The 25795-nt window shown below is 38.0% G+C and overlaps 1 pseudogene; it reads right to left on the reverse strand.

The window, feature by feature from the left end:
• Positions 1–24100, reverse strand: part of LOC110923648 — a 48562-nt pseudogene extending 24462 nt beyond the window's left edge.
• Positions 24101–25795: the final 1695 nt, after the last annotated feature.

Raw genomic sequence — 25795 nt, forward strand, 5'->3', positions numbered from 1 at the left:
TCTTTTTCTCTTGACCCTTTCTAAGAATTGAGTTTCGTTTCTCCGGGGTAAGAGGGTTTTCATAGTTTGCCTTACGGACAAAGATTCCTTCCTCTAACTCAGTGGGAGATTTGGAGGAAGAGGTTCCCTGTTCTTTAGGTGTACTATCTAATTTGCGATAGATAGCAGAAATCTTTTGTTTTCCCATACTGTAATTTTAGCAATTAATCAGTTAATGCACATATAGTCACAGAATGACAAATAAAATTTTCCTAAGTTATAATAGGCTTATATCAATTAGAACAGTGAGCTTAATCAGTAAGCTTAAAACAGTGGCTCTGATACCACCTTATTTCTGTCACGGCCCCCGACCCGGTTTTACCCGTTTCCGGAGCCGCGGGACAGAAATCCTGCGGTATTTAATTTAAGCGACAGCGGAAGTCTTTTTAAAACAGGATCTTTCAATAAATTAAAACTGCCCGTTTTATAACCGGGGAATAAATCCCATAATTTACAATAATGTGATTTCTCCGGGAAATCTTTATTATCAAAATATGTTTCTTTTATTTATTTACAATGAGCCACTTTTCTAAGCTGGGAGTGCTTCACTGCACTTCACTTTTTCTTGCTCACAACATATCACCTGAAACATGTTTGAAAAAGGTTTTGTCAGCGGGGAAATACTGAGTGAATCATTCAGTTTACTAAAAACAACACGTTAGTTATAATTCACAGTATTAAGAGCGATTACAATGTTTCTGATATCAACCCAACTACCCACAGTATTTGTCACTCGACCATCCATTGGCTAGCCCATTTGTCCAATGGTGTCTGTGACTGTGGTCAGATCACCCCTTGGCCACCCGTTTGTCCAAGTGTGACGGGAAATAAGTAATGTATACAAAACCCCACATACCGGCTGTAACTTGGTGATTACATAGACTTAATCACTGTAACTATAACTTTGAAAATAGTTTTGGAGTTTTGTAAAACAGTTGATAAAAAGAGAATGACTCACATTGCAGATTTACGAGCAGAGTATATGCTTTACTGATTAGCCTCCTAACCTAATTTAAATAACAATGCACACACAAACGAGATTAGTAACTAATTCAGCAGTTACGTCAATTCACGAGATTAAACCCTCACAATTATTATCAAGTGCTATACTTAACAATCCAATGGATTCACAACGAATGACAGAGCATAGTCCGAGTTCGAACAGCACACAAATATTCAAGTTGAAATCACAATGAATAACAAAGTACAAGCTCAATTTGAGCAGCACTCGGACAATCGTTGGATAGTTATAATCGATCGGACGTTGAATCGTAATAGCGATCGAGTTATTACCCTGATTGCGGCAGCACCTCGTGATTCGTGTGTGTTTGATTGTAGTGTAACAGCCTAAACTCGACGTACACAGACTGTTTATACGTCGTTTCAACTTCAACAGTTAAGTGCCAATGTCGGCTATTTATAGCAATTTTTGGGACTCGCTTACGGACCGTAAGCCCTTTCCCTTGCGGTCCGTAAGCTAAGCAGTCTAATTCATAGGCTGCCTAGCTCGGGACTAGCTTGGTTGAGTTATTAAAATTGGCCAATCAGATCATCCCAACGTTACTTTTAGATAAATATTAAACTAGGGTTTGCCCCCGTCGAGTTTTAGGGCCCTGATCCTGATTCTGATTGTTCTAAAATTTTTAGGGCGAGTGCAGAATTACTTGGGTGTCTTAATTAGGGTTTTCTTATTGGCTAATTATCGTCCTAATTATTGATTTTAGTGGCATTTGTTACATCCTTCCCACCATAAGAAAAATCTCGTCCTCGAGATTTACTGAAATAGATGAGGATACTTTCGCTTCATTTCTGATTCCAGTTCTGTAACGACCGCTTTTCTAAAATAATAGATTACTTACAAAAGCAAGATTTTTCGGACTTTGAAATACAACTTTGACACTTAATAGAAATTTTTACAAAATTTGGGCATGACCCGTTGGTAAAACGGGCGTGCCCCCTGTTTTAACATAAAAGACAATATTCATCTACAACCTTACTAGTTTAAGACTATCCAAACAAACCATAAGTTTTTAAGTGTAAACTTCTAACAAGATTTGATCTAAGTAACAAAACGAAGACCCAAAAGCATGCATAAAAACTAGCGGAAGCGCTTGGTATAGTAATGCTTGAACGTGTGCTCGCTCCATATCTCAAAGTCGCCTATTGAGGTGCTTTACCTACATTCATAGTCAAAATTTTAAAAAGTTAGTTATCACCATAGTAACCCATAACCTTTTGTTTTAACTTAATCCATACAAGACACTTTCACTTTTACGCATTCGACTACCCCAATAGTTGGGTTAGGCATATACACTCTTTTCAAGAGTTAGGCATACACATTCGACCCCTTTTAGTTGGGTTTAGCATAAACACTCTCGTCGAGAGTTAAGCATACATATCCGACCCGTTATATTGGGTTTATTTGCTTTCAACATTACTCTTACTTCAATCCGTAAAACGGATTATAGCTTTCATCTTTGTTATAACATTCAAGCTATCCGTTAGAACGGATGGCGTTCATCTTACTTGACACGATTGAATCTCAATCGATCAATTACATGACTTAATACCACATTCATTAGCATACCCAAACCCAGAAGGGATTTGTCGCTTACTTAATACTTGTCGCATTTGTCATACAAGGATAATTTTACATCAAAACTCATAAAAATAGAAAATATAACAAGGACTTGTATGCAAGGAACCATACCTCTATCTTGCGCTCCTTCCGTTTTCTTGGTGCTTGTACCTTCTTCCTTTATGCCTACATTAGAACATTTATTCACTTCATTTAGTTTGCCATTTCGTTACTATTTCCACATACATTGTTCTTTTAGGCATTTCATCGAACACTTGGTAAGCATCATGTTTAAGGTACAAGGTACAAGTTTATTAAGCATGTTCCTACTAGTTCATCACAACACAAGAATCATCTTCTTTTGAATTCACATAATTTCCATCCTAATTCAGTTTGTCTAGCATTCAAGCATCACAACAATTTCACATATCAACTAACACATGATCATAATCCTTATTAACTTCCTATTAGTAACATAATCTTTACAAAGTGGGTTTTCACTACACTTTTCATATAATCTAAAACCAAGCATAATTCTTGCTCTAGAAGACAATTACAACTCAGATTTACCCTATTTTGATTCAAGAAATCGTGATCGGGTCTAACCCCTCATTCCAAAAATCATAGATTCAGAAAATCAAGCTTACCACTTATGAAATTGAGGTTCGTATTCAGATTTATGGACTCATGCACTGAATTATCTTGAGAATTAAGGTCCAATTGCTTGTTCTTGCTTGAGCTAGGGTTTCCCCCTTCTCTTGCTTGTTCGATCGATCCCCACCAACACACCAGTGTGTTGTTTTTTTTTGTTAAGTTATTATTATTAATAAAACTTTATCACAATCACAACTTTAGTCCCTAGGATTATAAGTGTGGATATTTATCACACTAGTTTTCTTTCTTGTTAACTAATACCAAAAATCTTTTTAACTTGGTTAATTCTTACAATTTATACACCTTTAGTAAAATAAGTAAATGAATAGCATATTTTGGGGTGTTACAAGTCTACCCCCCTTAAAAGAGGTTTCGTCCCCGAAACCTGAACACATAACAATTCGCATAATGACATACCGAAAAGAAAAGGATAATGTCTCCTCATTTCGTCTTCTGCTTCCCACGTAAGATCCGGACCCTTCCGGTGCCGCCATTGTACCAGCACCTGTTTAACAGCCTTGTTGCGGAGATTCTTCACCTTGAAATCTCTAATGGCCATGGGTCTTTCAATATAGTTTAACCTCTCGTCCAACTCAATGTCATCGAGAGGTACTAATGCTGTGTCATCCGCAAGACATTTCCTCAATTGCGACACGTGGAAGGTACAGTGAATTCCGTCTAGAGCAGGCGGTAATTCTAGTCGATACGCAACCCTTCCAACCCGAGCTAGAATTTTAAACGGCCCGATGTAACGAGGACCTAACTTTCCCCGTTTGCGAAAACGGATTATACCCTTCCATGGGGACACTTTTAGCAAGACAAAATCTCCGACTTGGAATTCGATAGGACGCTTTCTCTTGTCTGCATAAGCTTTTTGTCGATCTTGAGCTGCTTTCAACCTTGTTCTAACCATTTCGATCTTTTCATTCGTTGCTGCTATTAAATCACTTGGTGCAAGTTCTCTTTGTCCTACTTCACCCCAACATACGGGAGTCCTACATTTCCTCCCGTAGAGTAGCTCGTAAGGAGCCATTTGAATACCACTATGGTAACTGTTATTATAAGAAAATTCGACCAGTGGCAAATGGTCATCCCAACTTCCCCCAAAATCTAAGGCACACGCCCTCAACATATCGACAAGTGTTTGAATGGTCCTTTCTGACTGGCCGTCAGTTTGAGGGTGGTAGGCGGTACTTATGTGCAATTTCGTACCCACGCTTTCGTGAAACTTTCGCCAGTAACGAGAAGTAAATCTGGTGTCCCGATCTGAGACAATCGACACGGGCACCCCATGACGGGATATGATCTCGTTCATATAAATTTCTGCCATCTTCTCGGAAGAGTAAGCTTCTTTGATGGGTAAAAAGTGAGCGCTTTTTGTAAGTCGGTCTACGATTACCCATATTGTATCGTGCCCTTTCTTTGTTTTAGGAAGCTTGGTTATCAAATCCATCGTTAGTTCCTCCCACTTCCATACCGGTATCTCCAAAGGTTGTAACTTCCCGTACGGCTTTTGATGTTCTGCTTTCACTTGGGAGCATGTTAAGCATTTCGCGACGTATTTAACTATGTCACGCTTCATACCCGGCCACCAGTAATTGACTTTCAAGTCCCGATACATTTTTGTAGCCCCGGGATGGACCGAATATCGAGACTTATGTGCCTCGTCGAGCAAGGCAGCCTTGACTTCACAGAATCGTGGGATCCAAATTCGGCCGAACCGCGTCTTAAGCCCGGTCGAATTCTCTTCTAGATTATCGATTACACCTTTTAATCTTTCCCTCTTCAGGTCTTCCGCTCCGAGCGACTTTACTTGGGATTCGCGTATCGTCTCGAGTAATCGTGGCGTAACTATCATCTTCATGGATTTCACTCTTATGGGAGATGGATACTCTTTACGGCTTAACGCATCAGCTACTACATTTGCCTTTCCCGGGTGGTAGAGGATATCACAATCATAATCTTTGATAAGTTCCAACCACCTCCGCTGCCTCATATTTAAGTCTCGCTGTTCAAAGAAATATTTAAGGCTTTTGTGGTCCGAGTAAATGGTGCATTTTACCCCATATAGATAATGCCTCCAAATCTTTAATGCAAACATTACCGCCGCTAGTTCCAAGTCGTGTGTGGGGTAGTTCACCTCATGTGGCTTCAATTGTCGCGAAGCATAAGCGATAACTCTCCCTCTCTGCATTAGAACACAACCCAATCCCTGGTGTGAAGCGTCTGAATAGACCACCAGGTCTTCGGTTCCGTCTGGTAATGTTAAGATCGGGGGACTTGATAGTTTCTCTTTTATCATTTGAAAAGCCTCCTCCTGTTCTTTTTCCCATACAAACTTCTCTTTCTTTCTTGTCAATTTCGTTAAGGGTAAGGCTATCTTGGAAAAATCCTGTATGAACCTTCGGTAGTATCCAGCAAGACCCAGAAAACTTCTTATCTCTGTCGGGTTTTTCGGAGGAACCCACTTCATTACAGCATCGATCTTTGAAGGATCGACCAAAACACCCTCCGAATTTATCACGTGCCCCAGAAACTGTACCTCCCTAAGCCAAAAGGCGCACTTTGAAAATTTTGCGTAGAGCTTCTCCTTACGGAGAGTTTCAAGTACTTCACGCAAGTGTACAGTATGTTCGTCTTTGCTTCGTGAATAAACCAAAATGTCATCTATGAATACAATTACCGACCTATCCAACATGGGTCGGCATACACGGTTCATAAGGTCCATAAATGCCGCCGGCGCATTAGTTAACCCGAAAGACATAACTAAAAACTCATAATGTCCATAACGGGTTCTAAATGCGGTCTTTGGAATGTCTTCTTCTCGTACCCTAACTTGATGGTACCCCGATCGCAAATCTATCTTGGAGAACCAACTCGCCCCTTGTAACTGGTCAAAAAGGTCGTCAATTCTAGGTAAAGGGTAACGGTTCTTTATGGTTAACTTATTTAACTCCCTATAGTCGATGCACATGCGCATCGACCCGTCTTTCTTCTTAACAAATAAGACGGGCGCTCCCCAAGGCGACACACTTGGGCGTATAAAGCCCTTGTCTAGGAGGTCTTGTATTTGTGTCATTAATTCCCGCATTTCCGTGGGAGCTAATCTATAGGGAGCCTTCGCGACCGGTTTCGCACCCGGATTCAATTCGATATTGAATTCCACTTCTCGCTCGGGAGGGAGTCCCGGCAATTCCTCCGGGAATACATCCGGAAATTTGTTCACAACTTCAACATCTTCAAGCTTTGGGGAGCTTTGTTGAGTATTTACTACGTAAGCTAAGTATGCTCTACTCCCATTGAGCACGTACTTAGTAGCTTGAACGAGAGTACATAGCTTCGCTTCCATCTTTCTTTCGCCTTGTATATTTAATCGTCTCCCACTTGGAGTTTGGAGAAGTATGGATTTGGTTTCACATTTTATCTCCGCGTGGTTTTGAGACATCCAATCCATATCCACTATTACTTTGAATTCCCCCAAGATCATGGGTATAAGATCAATAGCAAACTCCTCATCCTCAATGGTCAATTTACAATTTTTACATATTTCGTGCAATAAATAACTTTTACTAGCTGCTATCTCTACTTCTAAGGGCATCGACATTCGTTCAATCTTAAAGGATGGATGTTGAACAATTTAACTAGAGATAAACGACATAGTGGCTCCGGTGTCAAACAAAACGTAAACCGGTATAGAATTTATTAGAAAAATACCTGAGACCACATTTGGCTGGGACTTGGCTTCTTCAGATGTGATCTGAAACATTCTCCCCTTTGCCCTAGAACCCTCTTGCTTCTTATCTTCTTTCTTTGACTCTTGTTGAAGCTTTGGACATTCCGACTTGATATGCCCTTTTTCGAAACAGTTGAAACAAGTCTTTGGGTTGTTTGGGCATTGATAGGACGAGTGTCCCTCCTTACCGCATTTAAAGCACCCCTTCTTACCTAATAAACACTCTCCGGTATGGAGCTTTCCACACGTCTTGCATGGTGTAATCCCACCTTTCGACTTACCCTTTCTTTCTTGATCCTGGAACTTCCCCTTCTTGGATGGACTAAAACTTGCACCTTTTTCACTCGGTCTCTTTTCACCTCGCTCCTCTTGCCTTTTAATTTCGATCTCTCTATCCCGCGCTAAGTTAATAAGCTCCTCGAGGGTTTCACATTTCGAGGGGGTGATGAACTCTCTAATTTCTGCCTTTAGCACGCCATAGAAATGATTTATCTTCATTCTTTCGGTTGTCACCAAATCCCCACAGAATTTCATCTTGTCCATAAAGGTGTTTGCTATTTCATTTACTGATTCGTTCTTCTGTCGGAGGCGTAAGAAATCCTCCTGAATCTTGTCAATAGCCGACTGAGGGCAATGATACTTCATGAAGGGCCCCTTAAACTCTTGCCAAGTCATAACTTGCAGTCTGTCTTCGCCTACCTCCTTGCTGTGAGCATCCCACCAATCCTTCGCCTGATGGGTTAGTAACCCGGTAGCGAACATCACTTGATCCTCCTTATCGCACCGACTTCGTATAAACACCGCCTCTATGTTCGAGATCCATCTTTGACATTCAACAGGATCTATTTTACCGTCATACGTCGTCGGATGGCATGCCATAAAATCTTTATAAGTGCACCTTCGTTCCTTGCCTCTACCCTTGGATCCTTCGATCAATTCTTTCAATTCTTCGAACCTACTGGTCATCATAGCATCCACAACCCCCAGAACTCTACTTTCTACTTCTTGAGCCAATCGTGGAAGATTGGCTTGTATAACCCCTTCCGTTACTTCCGTAACTTTGTTCTCGAATGCTTCTAGTCTAGCCGCATCATTGTTATCATCATTATCATCATTAACATTTCTTGCATCAGCCATCTACACAAAATCATGCTTACACTTATTACGAACCATAGATTTTAGCATTTCATAATTCATCATTCCGTGTCACTTATACTCGTTCTTACATTTCGAATTTTATTTCATACATTCGCCGTTTATCTCATACCTTCACATACATTTCGTTCAACGTTTGATGGTTTTATACCCTTATCGTTATCTATTTATTTACTTACATGCTTATTCTGCCCCATATTGACCCGACAAAATTATGAATCCGGCTCCCGGGAAGTTCCGTTAAATAAAAATATAAAAATTCAAAGAAAATTGTGGGCTGGATCAGACAAGCCGTCGGCGACGGCTCACCAACCCGTCGGCGACGGGCCTTGCAAATGGCCGTCGGCCCATTTTACCCCGTCGGCAGACGGTTAACGCGTCGGGAAAGGGGGTGGCGTCGGCGACGGGAGGGTACCCGTCGGCGACGGCCCTCCGTTTTGCAAAACGCTGCAGTTTAGTTTTTTGGCTGTCCTGACTGTTTTCCGGGTCCGTTTTCAGCTTCCCAAGTCCCGGTATTTCTCATTTAACCCATCTTAACATTTCTTAACATAATAAACCTCAATTCTTTAACCGTAGCGCATTATGCATGATCATATTAAACAAACGTTTAAAATTTTTACCTCCTTAGCGATCTTGGAGCGAGCACATTTGCACGAGCCATCGGTTTGAGTTCGGACACTAAGACTCTTGCCGAATCTCTCAAACCTTGGCTCTGATACCAACTTGTAACGACCGCTTTTCTAAAATAATAGATTACTTACAAAAGCAAGATTTTTCGGACTTTGAAATACAACTTTGACACTTAATAGAAATTTTTACAAAATTTGGGCATGACCCGTTGGTAAAACGGGCGTGCCCCCTGTTTTAACATAAAAGACAATATTCATCTACAACCTTACTAGTTTAAGACTATCCAAACAAACCATAAGTTTTTAAGTGTAAACTTCTAACAAGATTTGATCTAAGTAACAAAACGAAGACCCAAAAGCATGCATAAAAACTAGCGGAAGCGCTTGGTATAGTAATGCTTGAACGTGTGCTCGCTCCATATCTCAAAGTCGCCTATTGAGGTGCTTTACCTACATTCATAGTCAAAATTTTAAAAAGTTAGTTATCACCATAGTAACCCATAACCTTTTGTTTTAACTTAATCCATACAAGACACTTTCACTTTTACGCATTCGACTACCCCAATAGTTGGGTTAGGCATATACACTCTTTTCAAGAGTTAGGCATACACATTCGACCCCTTTTAGTTGGGTTTAGCATAAACACTCTCGTCGAGAGTTAAGCATACATATCCGACCCGTTATAATGGGTTTATTTGCTTTCAACATTACTCTTACTTCAATCCGTAAAACGGATTATAGCTTTCATCTTTGTTATAACATTCAAGCTATCCGTTAGAACGGATGGCGTTCATCTTACTTGACACGATTGAATCTCAATCGATCAATTACATGACTTAATACCACATTCATTAGCATACCCAAACCCACAAGGGATTTGTCGCTTACTTAATACTTGTCGCATTTGTCATACAAGGATAATTTTACATCAAAACTCATAAAAATAGAAAATATAACAAGGACTTGTATGCAAGGAACCATACCTCTATCTTGCGCTCCTTCCGTTTTCTTGGTGCTTGTACCTTCTTCCTTTATGCCTACATTAGAACATTTATTCACTTCATTTAGTTTGCCATTTCGTTATACTATTTCCACATACATTGTTCTTTTAGGCATTTCATCGAACACTTGGTAAGCATCATGTTTAAGGTACAAGGTACAAGTTTATTAAGCATGTTCCTACTAGTTCATCACAACACAAGAATCATCTTCTTTTGAATTCACATAATTTCCATCCTAATTCAGTTTGTCTAGCATTCAAGCATCACAACAATTTCACATATCAACTAACACATGATCATAATCCTTATTAACTTCCTATTAGTAACATAATCTTTACAAAGTGGGTTTTCACTACACTTTTCATATAATCTAAAACCAAGCATAATTCTTGCTCTAGAAGACAATTACAACTCAGATTTACCCTATTTTGATTCAAGAAATCGTGATCGGGTCTAACCCCTCATTCCAAAAATCATAGATTCAGAAAATCAAGCTTACCACTTATGAAATTGAGGTTAGTATTCAGATTTATGGACTCATGCACTGAATTATCTTGAGAATTAAGGTCCAATTGCTTGTTCTTGCTTGAGCTAGGGTTTCCCCCTTCTCTTGCTTGTTCGATCGATCCCCACCAACACACCAGTGTGTTGTTTTTTTTTTTGTTAAGTTATTATTATTAATAAAACTTTATCACAATCACAACTTTAGTCCCTAGGATTATAAGTGTGGATATTTATCACACTAGTTTTCTTTCTTGTTAACTAATACCAAAAATCTTTTTAACTTGGTTAACTCTTACAATTTATACACCTTTAGTAAAATAAGTAAATGAATAGCATATTTTGGGGTGTTACAAGTTCCCAAGTATACTCTGGTCCTCTCCTGGATTCCCATTTGACTTTCACTAGCACTAGTCGTTTATGTTTGAGAAACTTGACTTTTCTATCTTCGATCTGTAGTGGTTTCTCTACGAATTTCAGCTTTTCATTTACCTCTATATCTTGAAGAGGTACTACCAGAGATTCGTCTGATAGACATTTCTTAAGATTGGATACATGAAACACATCATGTACTCCAGCTAATTCTTCTGGTAGCTGTAAACGATAAGCTACTGGTCCGATTCGTTGGATCACTGGGAATGGTCCCACATATCTTGGACTCAGTTTTCCTTTCTTACCAAATCGTACCACTCCTTTCCAAGGAGATACTTTCAAAAGTACTTTGTCTCCGACTTGGAATTCTAACGGCTTGCGGCGATTGTCAGCATAACTCTTCTGACGATCTCTAGCAGTCTTCAGTCTTTCCTTGATTTGTGATATCTTGTCAGTAGTTTCTTTGCACAATCTCTGGACTTGATAATTGACTTTCTCCTATCTCTGCCCAACATACGGGAGTTCGACACTTGCGTCCATAAAGTGCTTCGAATGGAGCAGCTTCGATGCTCGAATGATAACTATTGTTATAGGAGAATTCAATTAATGGCAAATGGCTATCCCAATTACCACCAAAGTCGATTACACACGCTCGGAGCATGTCTTCCAAGGTTTGTATCGTCCTTTCACTTTGTCCGTCCGTTTGAGGATGATATGCAGTACTTAAATTAAGTCGAGTTCCCATTGCTTCCTGGAAACTTGTCCAGAAACGGGAAGTGAAACGACTATCTCTATCCGATACAATGGAGAGTGGGACTCCATGTAAGGATACTACTTCATCTACATACAACTTGGCTAACCTTTCCATGCTAAAGGTTTCCTTCATTGGTAGAAAATGAGCTGATTTGGTTAATCGATCCACAATTACCCAAATAGCATCATTGCCTTTTCTGGTTTTGGGTAACTTAGTAACAAAATCCATTGTTATGAGTTCCCATTTCCACACAGGCATTTCTAGCTGTTGTAGTAGTCCTGATGGTTTCTGGTGTTCGGCTTTAACTTGTGAACAGGTTAAACACTTAGATACGTATTCGGCTATATCCTTTTTCATTCCTATCCACCAAAAATTATTTCTTAGATCTTGGTACATTTTATTATTTCCTGGATGTACGGTATACCTAGACTTATGAGATTCTTCTAAAATCTTATGTCTTAATTCTCCTTGTTTAGGTACCTAGATTCTTTTCTTGTGGAATCTCCATATTCCATCATTTCCTTGTTCTAATTCCTTTAAGTAACCTTTCATTCCTTCGGCATCGTCCTTGATTGCCGTTTCCTGAACTTTCTTCAATTGTTCCATTAAATCTAATTGTAGATTTAACCGAAGAGCACGGACTCGCCTTTGCTTCTCATGATACTTACGACTTAAAGCATCTGCGACTATGTTCGCTTTCCCTTCGTGATATTGAATGTCACAGTTGTAATCACCTAGAACTTCCATCCACCTTCTTTGCCTCATGTTTAGCTCTTTTTGCCCAAATATATACCTTAAACTTTTATGATCTGTATAGAAAGTAAACTTACTTCCGTACAGATAATGTCTCCAAATTTTAAGGGCAAAAATTATGGCTCCTAATTCTAGATCATGAGTCGTATAATTCTCTTCGTGCTTTTTCAATTGCCTAGAGGCATACGCAATTACCTTCTTGCGTTGCATCAACACACATCCATATCCTAATTTTGAAGCATCGCAGTATACTTCAAAATCCTCAGTCCTTCGGGTAAAGCTAAGATTGGAGCATTTGTCAATTTGTGCTTTAGAATCCTAAAAGCTTCCTCTTGTCTAGATCCCCATTCGAACTTAACGGCTTTACAGGTTAGCTTAGTCAAAGGAACAGCTATCTTAGAGAAATCTTTAATAAATCGTCTATAATATCCAGCTAAGCCTAGAAAACTTCTAACTTCCATAGCTATTCGTGGAGCTTTCCACTTTGTGATTGCTTCTATTTTAGCAGGATCTACGTGAATTCCTTCGTGATTCACCATATGACCTAAAAATTGTACTTCCTGCAGCCAGAATTCACACTTCGAGAATTTGGCATAAAGCTTTTCCTTTCTTAACAAGGTTAAGAGTGCATGCAGGTGCTCACAATGTTTCTTCCTGACTTTTGGAATAAATTAGTATATCGTCAATGAACACGATTACAAATTTATCCAAGTATGGTTTACAGATCCTATTCATCATGTCCATAAATGCGGCTGGAGCATTTGTTAATCCGAAGGGCATGACTGTAAACTCATAATGACCATACCTAGTTCTGAAAGCAGTTTTAGGTATGTCCTCTTCTTGCACCTTTAGCTGGTGATATCCAGATCTTAAGTCTATCTTAGAGAAATACCTAGCTCCTTGCAATTGATAAAAAAGATCATCAATCCTAGGTAGTGGGTATCGATTCTTAATTGTAACCTTATTCAATTCCCTATAATCGATACACATTCTCATCGACCCATCTTTCTTTTTCACAAACAACACTGGTGCACCCCAAGGGGATGAACTAGGTTGTATAAATCCTTTGCTTAGTAATTCATCTAACTGCTTCTTTAATTCTAGCATTTCGGTGGGAGCTAATCGATAAGGTGCCTTAGCTATTGGTGTAGTACCTGGAATTAGATGAATTCTAAACTCTACTTCCCTATCTGGTGGTAACCCAGGTAATTCTTCGGGAAAGACATCTGGGTATTCTGAAGCTATAGGGATGTCTTGGAGTTCCTTACTTTTAGTGTTAATGATTACAGAAATCATATACACCATTTCTTGTTTCCTTGAATAACTAGCCAATTTCATTACTGAAATGAATTTCAATGGCTTTCGGGGTCTATCTCCTGTAATTAATATTACTTCTCCTGTGGGGGTACGGATTTCTATGGAATTCTTATCACACAGGATTCGAGCATGGTTGGTAATTAAGAAATCCATTCCTAACACCACATCGAATCCGGCTAAATTCATAGGTAACCGGTTTGCAGAAAACTTATGACCTAATAGTTCTATTTCTCCTTCTTGCAAAACCTTGTTTATGTTAACAGAATTCCCTTCTGCCGTTTCGACTGTATAAATCTGCCTAAGGGTTGTTAAGGGTAGGTTAAGGGCTTGGCAGAATGCAGTATTAATAAAACTTTGGTTTGCACCAGAGTCAAATAATACTTTTGCATGGACTTTATGTACTAAGAACGTACCCGCTATCGCGTCTGGAATGAGTTCGGCTTCTTGAGTAGTTAGTTGGAATGCACGTGCATTTTTCTTAGTTGTTCCGTCGACCGTTTTATCTTTATTGTCTGCTGGTCTGGCTAACTTAGGACATTCAGATTGGAAATGTCCTGTTTCTCGGCAGTTATAACAGACTCTTGTTTTCCTTCTGCAGTCTTCTTCCCGATGTCCTCTTGTCTTGCAGAAGTTGCAAATTATGTTGCACTGTCCATAGTGTTTCTTTTTGCAATTTCTGCAAAAAGAAGGTGCCGAGGATTGCCCTGTTCCTCTTTTCTTGAATTTATTGGTATTATTACCCATACGAAATCCTTGGGTAATCTTCTGAGCCAATTCCTTCTTTCGGTCTTCCTCTTTTATGCGGACTAGTTCATTGGTTAGGGTATTGGCTAATTCTACAGCATCGTCAATTGTGCGTGGTCTCGCAGCTTTAACGATGTTACGGATTTCTCCGATTAATCTCCAAATATAACGGGAAATGAGTACTGGTTCCGGCGAAGCCAGGGAAGGTACCATTCTCGCATATTCGAAGAATGTCGAAGTATATCCTTGACAGTCTACCCCTATCATACGATGGCTCAGGAACTTGTTGGCCATTTGTTCCTTCTCGTATTCAGGACAGAATTTTCTTTCTACAAGACTCTTAAATTCTTCCCAATTCATCGCATAGGCCACCCTTCTTCCTTTTGCTTGTAGCACCGTGTTCCACCATTCTAGCGCCCCTTCTTTGAATAGGTTTGAAGCATACATAACCTGATCTTCTTCAGTACATTTACTTATTGCAATTACTGCCTCAGTTTTCTCTAACCAACGCAGTGTTGCACTTGCCCCTTCATTACCTGCAAATTCTGCGGGTTTACAGGCAAGAAATTCTTTATAAGTGCAACCAGGCGTTGCAGCTTTTATTCTCTTAGGGAGTGGGGCCTGTTGAGGATCATGATTGTCATGATTGCCGCCTCCATTTATGCTGTTACTGCCGTTATCTTCCGGAGTACGTTTAGTAGGAATTAATTGTGGTTCGGCAGGTTTCTGAACAGCAGCCATGATTTCTGGAATAGCATTGACTATCCCTTGAGCAATAAAGTTCTCGACATCTTGTCTAGTTAGATATTGATCTTCCTGATTTTGCTCAGACTGATTTACTTCATTAACTGGTTCACTATTAGCGTTTTCCATCTGCTAATTAGTAGAAATTATTAGTGTCTAATTATTGATAACAAATTCAACACAGATAAACACATAGATTATCACAACATCTAAATATAACCAAAATTGTCGATGCCTCGACTTCTGTTTTGTTTTATATATTATATTTGCTTCAATACACGCTTTTTATCTTACATTGTTTTATTGCCCATTTTACAGAGTTAGTTTTACTGTATTAGTTATAATACAAACAAACTTCTTCACCCATCCTATCTTTTGGTTCACTGGCAGTTTCAGTAGCGACGCTCCCTCTCGTCGTACTTCCAGGATATCTGCTCCCCTATTTCCCTGATCCTATTCCCAGTGCCTATCAGTTCTTCACCAAACTGACGCATTTCAGTTAAATTTTCATGGCTTATTGGCGGATTAGGGACAGGTTCTGGGTCAAATTGTGGGAGAAAACTATAGGGACTATTGACTATATTCTGGAATTGCCAGTCGTTGGTCCACCATTCCTTCATTTGGCCTAACGGTCGTGTGGGAATTAATGGGTCTGGAATAGCTGGTCCTAGGTTTATTGGGAGTTGGGCTGTAGCAGGATAAGAGAAGAGATTATCGTTGATAGGCTCTAGTATATCACAGTTATCCAGTAGGCGGTCTATTTCGTCCTGGAATGTGATTTCCTCCGACTGTTTAGAGCTTTCTCCAATCTCTATTCCCTTTTGCTTTAGGTCTATCCCTATTTCTGGCCCTGCTGATTTGGAATTTTCTCCGGTCTCTATTTCCTTTCCCTTGTTCACACTCACAGGGTTTTCTATTTTTTGGGAGTCTCCTAGGTTTCCTTCTGCGCACCTTTCGCCACCCTACATATCTTCTCCTCTTTTTAGGTTTTGCTTTTTCCAGCGGTGGAGCTTGGAATTCCAGCGGTTCCTCTATGTCAGCAATGTAACTAGTGAAGTTGTGGGAGACTTCAATTGGCACAGGATAGAGGTTGAGATTCTGGAATGCTTCCGACATCTCATTCATGCTGGGCAGCATATATGCAAAATGCACAAAATGTTAAGTTAAAACTTTGGAACAAAGTTTAACAAATAAACATTTTTATTGCACATTTAATTTGTACAACATAACAGGAAACAAAACATACTCAGATTTATTTATTTATTTATTTATTTACTGGGAAGTACTTATTTCTAGATTTAGAGTTTAAAGATCGGCATTTTCTGCTACGGTGGCGAGCAGATACAAATTTGCCCATTTTTCATCTAGGTTATTTTCCCCTGGTGGGTTATTGCTAATTTCCTGAATCTCGGGGTTAAATCTCACTCTCTTGGCTTGGGGTTTCTTTTTCTCTTGACCCTTTCTAAGAATTGAGTTTCTTTTCTCCGGGGTAAGAGGGTTTTCATAGTTTGCCTTACGGACAAAGATTCCTTCCTCTAACTCAGTGGGAGATTTGGAGGAAGAGGTTCCCTGTTCTTTAGGTGTACTATCTAATTTGCAATAGATAGCAGAAATCTTTTGTTTTCCCATACTGTAATTTTAGCAATTAATCAGTTAATGCACATATAGTCACAGAATGACAAATAAAATTTTCCTAAGTTATAATAGGCTTATATCAATTAGAACAGTGAGCTTAATCAGTAAGCTTAAAACAGTGGCTCTGATACCACCTTATTTCTGTCACGGCCCCCGACCCGGTTTTACCCGTTTCCGGAGCCGCGGGACAGAAATCCTGCGGTATTTAATTTAAGAGACAGCGGAAGTCTTTTTAAAACAGGATCTTTCAATAAATTAAAACTGCCCGTTTTATAACTGGGGAATAAATCCCATAATTTACAATAATGTGATTTCTCTGGGAGATCTTTATTATCAAAACATGTTTCTTTTATTTATTTACAATGAGCCACTTTTCTAAGCTGGGAGTGCTTCACTGCACTTCACTTTTTCTTGCTCACAACATATCACCTGAAACATGTTTGAAAAAGGTTTTGTCAGCGGGGAAATACTGAGTGGATCATTCAGTTTACTAAAAACAACACGTTAGTTATAATTCACAGTATTAAGAGCGATTACAATGTTTCTGATATCAACCCAACTACCCACAGTATTTTTCACTCGACCATCCATTGGCTAGCCCATTTGTCCAATGGTGTCTATAACTGTGGTCAGATCACCCCTTGGCCGCCCGTTTGTCCAAGTGTGACGGGAAATAAGTAATGTATACAAAACCCCACATACCGGCTGTAACTTGGTGATTACATAGACTTAATCACTGTAACTATAACGTTGAAAATAGTTTTGGAGTTTTGTAAAACAGTTGATAAAAAGAGAATGACTCACATTGCAGATTTACGAGCAGAGTATAAGCTTTACTGATTAGCCTCCTAACCTAATTTAGATAACAATGCACACACAAACGAGATTAGTAACTAATTCAGCAGTTACGTCAATTCACGAGATTAAACCCTCACAACTATTATCAAGTGCTATACTTAACAATCCAATGGATTCACAACGAATGACAGAGCATAGTCCGAGTTCGAACAACACTCAAACATTCAAGTTGAAATCACAATGAATAACAAAGTACAAGCTCAATTTGAGCAGCACTCGGACAATCGTTGGATAGTTATAATCGATCGGACGTTGAATCGTAATAGCGATCGAGTTATTACCCTGATTGCGGCAGCACCTCGTGATTCGTGTGTGTTTAATTGTAGTGTAACAGCCTAAACTCGACGTACACAGACTGTTTATACGTCGTTTCAACTTCAACAGTTAAGTGCCAATGTCGGCTATTTATAGCAATTTTTGGGACTCGCTTACGGACCGTAAGCCCTTTCCCTTGCGGTCCGTAAGCTAAGCAGTCTAATTCATAGGCTGCCTAGCTCGGGACTAGCTTGGCTGAGTTATTAAAATTGGCCAATCAGATCATCCCAACGTTACTTTTAGATAAATATTAAACTAGGGTTTGCCCCCCTCGAGTTTTAGGGCCCTGATCCTGATTCTGATTGTTCTAAAATTTTTAGGGCGAGTGCAGAATTACTTGGGTGTCTTAATTAGGGTTTTCTTATTGGCTAATTATCGTCCTAATTATTGATTTTAGTGGCATTTGTTACAATATTTTAAAGAACTACCGGCGGTTTTCACTTGTGCCGCCGCTCTAAACCCTTGTTATAATATTTTTGGAACCGGGTCTTTGATTGAAAAAATTGCACACCAATTGAAATTAAACACCCCTTAAGAACCAAACTTTGGTGAAGCCGCAAAATGTCGTTTCAACGATCAACTTTCAAAATTATTTGATGTTTATGCAACAAAATATGGTACAACCTCGTCACACATTCACGAGTCAGTGAGAAACGCCGCTTTCAGTGAAGGTTCAAGTATGGAAGATCAAGATTTGTATGTTTATAACCAATTGTATGATGAGTCAAGTCAAATGCATCGTGGTAACACTAGTAGTAGTGAACTCGGTCGGTATGGTGGTCGAACTTTCTACAAATGATGAGTTCACAAGACTTTAAATATTTTGATTTGTTGGCTTGGTGGAAAAGTAAGGAAGATCAATTTCCGATCTTAGCCACAATGGCCCGAGATTTACTAACGGTCCAAGCTTCCACGGTAGCTTCGGAAAGTGTCTTTTCTATTCGTGGTAGGGTGATTTCGATAAGGAGGACTCGACTAACACCGATGGCGGTTGAGATGTCGATTTGCTTGAAAGATTACTTGGATGCGGCGGAGAGATGTCAAGACACACGCTCACTCGAGGGAGAATTAGATTACGAAGGCGAAGTTTACGAGGACGAGGTCCAAGCCGAATTGACAACCCCAATGACTGACGGAGAAGCCGAATTAGATGAATTCCTACGTAATAGTTCGAGTTCGGGTTCGGGCGAAGAAGATTAAACGAGGCTTCTCAAGATATATTTTACTATTGTAGTTCCACTAAATATATATATATATATATATATATATATATATTAGTGGACGTTCTTGCGGATTAATAGTTTAAGTTTACGCATTTCGTTTGTTACGTTTATCGTTCGTATTTCATTGTTATGTACAACCGTTTGTTCCAAGACTTAATGATATTATTATGTTTTTAACTTTTTGTGAGTTTATTGTTAAGTTTTTGTATAAAAAAACTGCATTTACACTTCAAAAAATAACAAAACTAGCTGAATTGTGAAGAAAACAGCCCAAAAAGCTGAAAAAAAATGAAAAAAAAAAACATATTCTATGAACTTTCTACAAGTTTCTGCAGAACCGGTTTTTTTCCGGTTTTTGTTAACCGGTTTTTTTAACCGGTTTGAAATCTCGGTTATTATTTGATTACAAAAAAAACGGTTTTTTTAAATAATCGGTTACAACCGGTTACGACCGGTTATAATTTCATCCTGTTAAAACCGGTTATTAATCGAAACCGGTTTTTAAATAACTGGGTTTTTTTTTGTAGATTATAACCAGACCGGTTATTAACCGTAACCGGTTTTCAAAAAAAAAACGATTTGTACACCTCTACCATACCATACCATACCATACCATACCATACCATACCATACCATACCATACCATACCATACCATACCATACCATACCATACCATACCATACCATACCATACCATACCATACCATACCATACCATACCATACCATACCATACCATACCATACCATACCATACCATACTCTACTCTACTGTACTCTACTGTACTATACTATACTATCCTATGCTATGCTATACGATATTATACTATACGACACGATACGATGCAATACGATACTATAGGATACCATACAACACCCGTATAGGCCTATAGGCATATACAAGACCTATAGGGGACCTATACGATACTTATACTACATTATATGATATGATACTACATCCGTAGGCCTATACGAGGTCTATACGAGACTTATAGGCTTATACGAGGTCAATACGTGACCTATATTACACCTATATGATACGATATTTATCGTATTCAAATGATTAATTTTGTATAAAAGAGTTTGTAAGAAATACTTACTTTGTTATTTATTTAAAAAAGAAAACTTTTTTTATAAAACTTTACTAAAACGATTAATATTGTATAAATGTTTCTAAAAAAACACTCTTTATATACGCTGCGTATAGACCTATATCTGGCATATATAATGGGTCAAAAAGACAATTTTACCCCTGGTTTGGTCTGCGTACAGCCCCAATCCAGGGGTAAAATGGCCTTTTTAACCAAACTTGCCCCATATATATGCCACTTACAGGGCTATACGCGGCGTATAGTAAAATAGACCATTTTACCCCTGGATAGGGGGCTACACGCAGCCCAAACCAGGGATAAAATTGCCTTTTTGGCCCTTTATATACGATGCATATAGGCCTATATGCAGCGTATATAAAAGGTAGTTTTTTTAATCGCAAACTGTGGCAAAATTCTCTTTTTGACCCTTTATATATGCCGCGTATAAGCCTATACATAGCGTTAAAAAGGATGTATTTTTTAGGAAACAATTTTATTCATTATTTATCGTTTTAGCAAAGTTCGATAATTAGTACATTAAAAAACATTTTTAAGTGTTGTATTGTATTGTATAGTATAAGTTTCGTATAAACCTCGTATAGTGTAGTATAAGTCTCGTATAGATCCCGACCTTATAGGTCTTGTATATGCCTATAGGCCTATATGGGACCTATACTACACCTATAGGCCTATACGAGTATTGTATGGTATCCTATACTATTGTATCGTATTGTATCGTATAGTATCATACCATATAGTGTATAGTATATGTCTCGTATAGGTTCCCTGCAGGTTTTGTATGTGCCTATAGGCCTATATGGGACCGATACTACACCTATTGGCCTATACGATTGTTGTATGGTAACCTATACTATTGTATCGTTTCGTATCGTATAATGTATAGTACAAGTCTCGTATAGGTTCCCTATAGGTTTTGTATGTGCCTGTAGGCCTATACGGGACCTATACTACACTATAGGCCTTATATAAACCTCATATAGGCCTATGGATGTAGTATCGTATTGTATTGTATAGTGTATATTATAAGTCTCGTATAGGTCTTGTATATGCCTATAGGCCTATACGGGACCTATACTATACCTATAGGCCTATACGGGTGTTCTATGGTATCCTATAGTATCGTATCGTATAGTATCATATCGTATAGTGTGTAGTATAAGTTTCGTATAGGTTTCCTATAGGTTTTGTATGTGCCTATAGGCCTATACGGGACCTAAACCACACCTATAGGCCTATAAGGAACCTATACTACATCTATAGGCTTATACGGGTGTTGTATAGTATCCTATAATATCGTATCGTATCGTATTGTATAGTGTATAGTATAAGTCTCATATAGGTTCCCTATAAGTCTTGTATATGCCTATAGGCCTACACGAGACCTAAACCACACCTATAGTACTATACGAGACCTATACTACACCTATAGGCCTATACAGGTGTTACATCGTATCGTATAGTATAGTATCGTATCGTATAGTGTAATATAAGTCTCATATAGGTCCCTTATAAGTCATGTATATGCCTACGATACTACATCTATAGTTCTATACGAGGGTTATACGGGACTTATACTATACAATACTACACCTATACATGACATATACTACACTATACGATACAATATCATACTTATAGGCATATAAGAGGTTAATACGTGACCTATACTACACCTATACGATACGATATTTATCGTATAAAAATGATTAATGTTGTATTAAAAAGTTTGTAAGAAATACTTACTTTTTTATTTATTTAAAATATAAAACTTTACCAAAACGATTAATATTGTATAAGCGTATAGGTCTATACGCAGTGTATATAAAGGGTCAAAAATACAATTTTACCCCTAGTCTTTTTTAATATACGCCGCATATAGCCCTGTATGTGGCGTATAAGTGGGGAAAGTTTGGTAAAAAAAAGACCGTTTTACCCCTGGGTTTTTTTAAGAAACATTTATACAATATTATCTTTTTGACTCTTTATACACGTTGCGTATAGGTCTATACGCAGCGTATAAGAGCAGCCAGGCTAGAACTGAACTTAGTCGGACACTGATTTTTATGCAACCCTATACGCCGTGGTGGATCTAGGATCTTTTTCCTATGGGTTCCCTTTTTTCAGTAGTCAAATTTCTCAACATCCAACGTTAAAATTTCGGGTCGGTTTGGGTCAAATTTCTCACAACCAAAAAATTCGAGTCGAGTCAGATCACATCAATCAGTCTCGAGTTAGGTAAAGCTGGTCACATATTGATTCAAAAATTAAAAGTGCAAAATAGGGACTTTCATTATTTTGTAGAGTTTAAAAACAGAGTAGTGACTTGTGCTTCAGTTTGTGGGTTGATCTTATGTAAATAATCATCAAATTTGGCTTTGGTCTAGTGGTAAAGAGGAATTACCTCTTATGGAGAGACCATGATTTAATATTTGGGAGGTGCAATTTAATATAGATTTAGGAGAGAAAAAACTTAACTGACAATTAAACAAAAAGGAATCACAACAATAGTCTTAAATAATCTCCAACAATACAGTATTAGAAATCTAAATTTAGGACAAATTGCATAAAGTATTCATATTTTATAACTATGAATTTACTAATAACATTAAAATAACCCTTTCGATTAGAGATTAGGAATTTGGAATTTTATACATGTTAGTGTTCATCCAATAGGTTTTTCTATTCAATTTCAAAAAGAAAAAGTTTTCAAAAAGGCAAACAAAAAGACCGAACTAACAACCTGTTACTCCAAAACAAAAGCTCATTGCCAGCTCAAACCAAGTTTGATTTGTTATATGGGTTCACTTAAAATTTATGTATGGGTCACTAAATTGTATGTTTTAACACATTAAAACACTAGTTACACCACACACTAACTAACCATAATATGGGTTTGACAATTAAAAAACTAGTTACACCACACACTAACTAACCATAATATGGGTTTGACAATTAAAAATAACAGAAAAAAGGTACATATAGCAATGCGGGAATTGAACTTGTAATCTGTTAGTTTAAAAGGGCGCATCAAACCAATCTTACACTACACATTTTTGTGATATAGGTTCACTCACAATTTATTTATGGGTTCCTACTGAATTTTTTATATAGGTTTTCGCTAAAAATTATAAATCAATGGGTTCCTGGGAACCGTTCTTTTAACATTGATCCGCCCCTATACGCTACGTATAGGTCTATATGCAGCGTATATAAACTCTAAAGTGTGCAAATAGGCACCTTTGGTGTGCCAATAGTTTGAGCCTTTCACAAAATATTATGTTAATTATAGAGAAAAAAAGATCTTGATCGATGTAAAACAATCTAATTTTGAAATTTGCACACACATGATATACGCACAGGCAACTTTCAGCCTCTTTGGATCAGTTTGACTTGTTTCACTCTAGCCTACTCTGTGCATTTAATCTATATGAAAACATATAAATAACTAGTTGCAAACAATACAATACCACTTGAAACATTGAAGCCTTGTTGTCGCAGAAGTCTAAACCAAAGTAAAGTGCCTTGGGGGTTATTCTCGTTGATCCACTCATCCCCATACGTAAGATAAATATGCTTTAAGCATTCCTCGATTTCATCTTCAAAATGATATGCTACACCAAGGCGTTGGACTGAATCAATAAGTTCCAATAATTTCATATGATGTGTAGGTTCTATTGATCCTTTGATCACTAGCACTTTCCTTACATTCTCTGTTAGTTCCCTAGCCCGTTGCTCCTCACAAGCAAGATCCTTTCTCTACACCGACAAACAGACAGACGAACGAAATAGTTAAAAAATGCCAACCCGAATCACTTACTCTAATTCATATTATTATTAAAAAGTAGTGATATAAAAGCCATAAACCTCATTATATATGAGAAATTGATCTCCCCATATACTAGGACTGAAGGTCACCATGTTACGAATAACTTCCTTCTTCAAATTTTTGTTATGATAAAGGGCTGAAGGAGATGAAGAAATAGACATACTTTAATATGGTTAAGAGCGTTAATAAGTTACCTTAAAAGTGTTCGCTAGATTTTAACATGTATATATAGAGAGAAGTATGTTAATGTGACATTGAATTTTCAGTGGCGTGTGAAATGTGTCAAAGAATCCAAATTGGACTTTTTAACTTTTGGCCTTTCGGGTTAATTTTGAGGAAATTTTGTTCACGTTAGATACATTTCATCATCAGAATTCATCATCCACAGTGGTCATCTGAATAGCAAAATCATCTCTTGACCTTTAATTAAGATGACTCTTTTATTGTTTTGTTTCATACGAGTTCAAAAATTGTTCTCTATTTGACTATTTTTTTCTACCACAAATCATGCACTTTTAGATTGTTCTCTATTTGACTATTTTTCTACCACAAATCATTCTTTTTTAGAAATTCTAAGGCTTTGGTGACGAAATTGAAGGACTTTGAGAGGGAATTCTTTGATTGCTGGATGAAGTCCTCCACTCTCCTCCATCTGATTTCAAGAACAATGCAGAAGAGTTTATCACACAGCTACTGAATCAGGATCAGAAAATCTGCGACATGCTAGCCGATCTGCAAAACAAAGGAAAGAATGAAATTGCATGGAAGAAGGCCAGAGTCTACAATATCCTAGCAAGTGTTAATTGTAGCGTGTAATATTTTATGCATATTTCAGTGTTTAATCTTTCTTTGTTGTTAATGCACTTTAGGTGATAAGTGCATGTCTCCCATTCTGTAGGGTCTTTATTGTACATGTAGTGAAACTTAGTCCCAACTTTATCCTTGGACATTTTGTCCAAGCTTTAGACTAGGTTTTTGTCTGAGTTTTGTTTTGGACAAAAGTCTGTGTTTTGGTTAGTTGTTTGTCCGGGCTTTCTAGTTTGTCTTGAAAGTCCGGGTTTTGCCTTGTATTTATACCTTTATGTGGAATAGACAAGGTGGCGATTCTGTGTAAAATTCGGTTGTAACATCCCAAAACCCGAATGTTTATAATTGCCATGTGTTCTTATATGACTTGGCACGAAATGAATAACTAGGTTATTTAACTAGTTAAGTGTGTGTGTGGTTAGAAGTACTACATGACTAAAGTTGTACCCATTTGTGCTTTAGTGGCTAACACAAGGGACTAAAGGTGGGTTAATAAGAAAGTTGAGTTAATATATGTAAAATAAACACACAAATACACACACACGTACGTGTGTTCGAGAAGGAGCCAGGAACTCCTTGAAGGTTCATAAACCCTAATCATGAAGATCACCAAATTGAGGTGTTAATTGTAGCTCAAATTCAAGAAGGAACATGGACTAATGATCACCTAAGTATTTCCTACATCAAGTAAGTCGAATTTTGCAATTTGGTGATGTTTGATTTAGTGGGTTTAGTATAATTCGTGAATGTAATGATGAATCTAGTATGAATGATGGTTGCCATAGTTTTGTAGACATCAAGAGATGTTTAATTTTGAATAAGAACATGGATTTAAGCAAAACCCACTTGCATGTCAAGGAATGACTAGAAATTTTGAGGTTTCTACTTGTTAATTGGTTGTTGTTGATGATCTTGTTATGACTAATTGATGTCACAATCATGTGTTCCTAGTTAGGACGAAATATTGTTATGAACTTGATTGATTGTGAATAAGTTATGTGAAGAATTAGTAGGAATCACGCTTTAAAAGCTTGTACATAATGTTTTGT

This window comes from Helianthus annuus, chromosome 17 (assembly GCF_002127325.2).
Source record: "Helianthus annuus cultivar XRQ/B chromosome 17, HanXRQr2.0-SUNRISE, whole genome shotgun sequence".
In the NCBI taxonomy this organism is placed as follows: domain Eukaryota; kingdom Viridiplantae; phylum Streptophyta; class Magnoliopsida; order Asterales; family Asteraceae; genus Helianthus; species Helianthus annuus.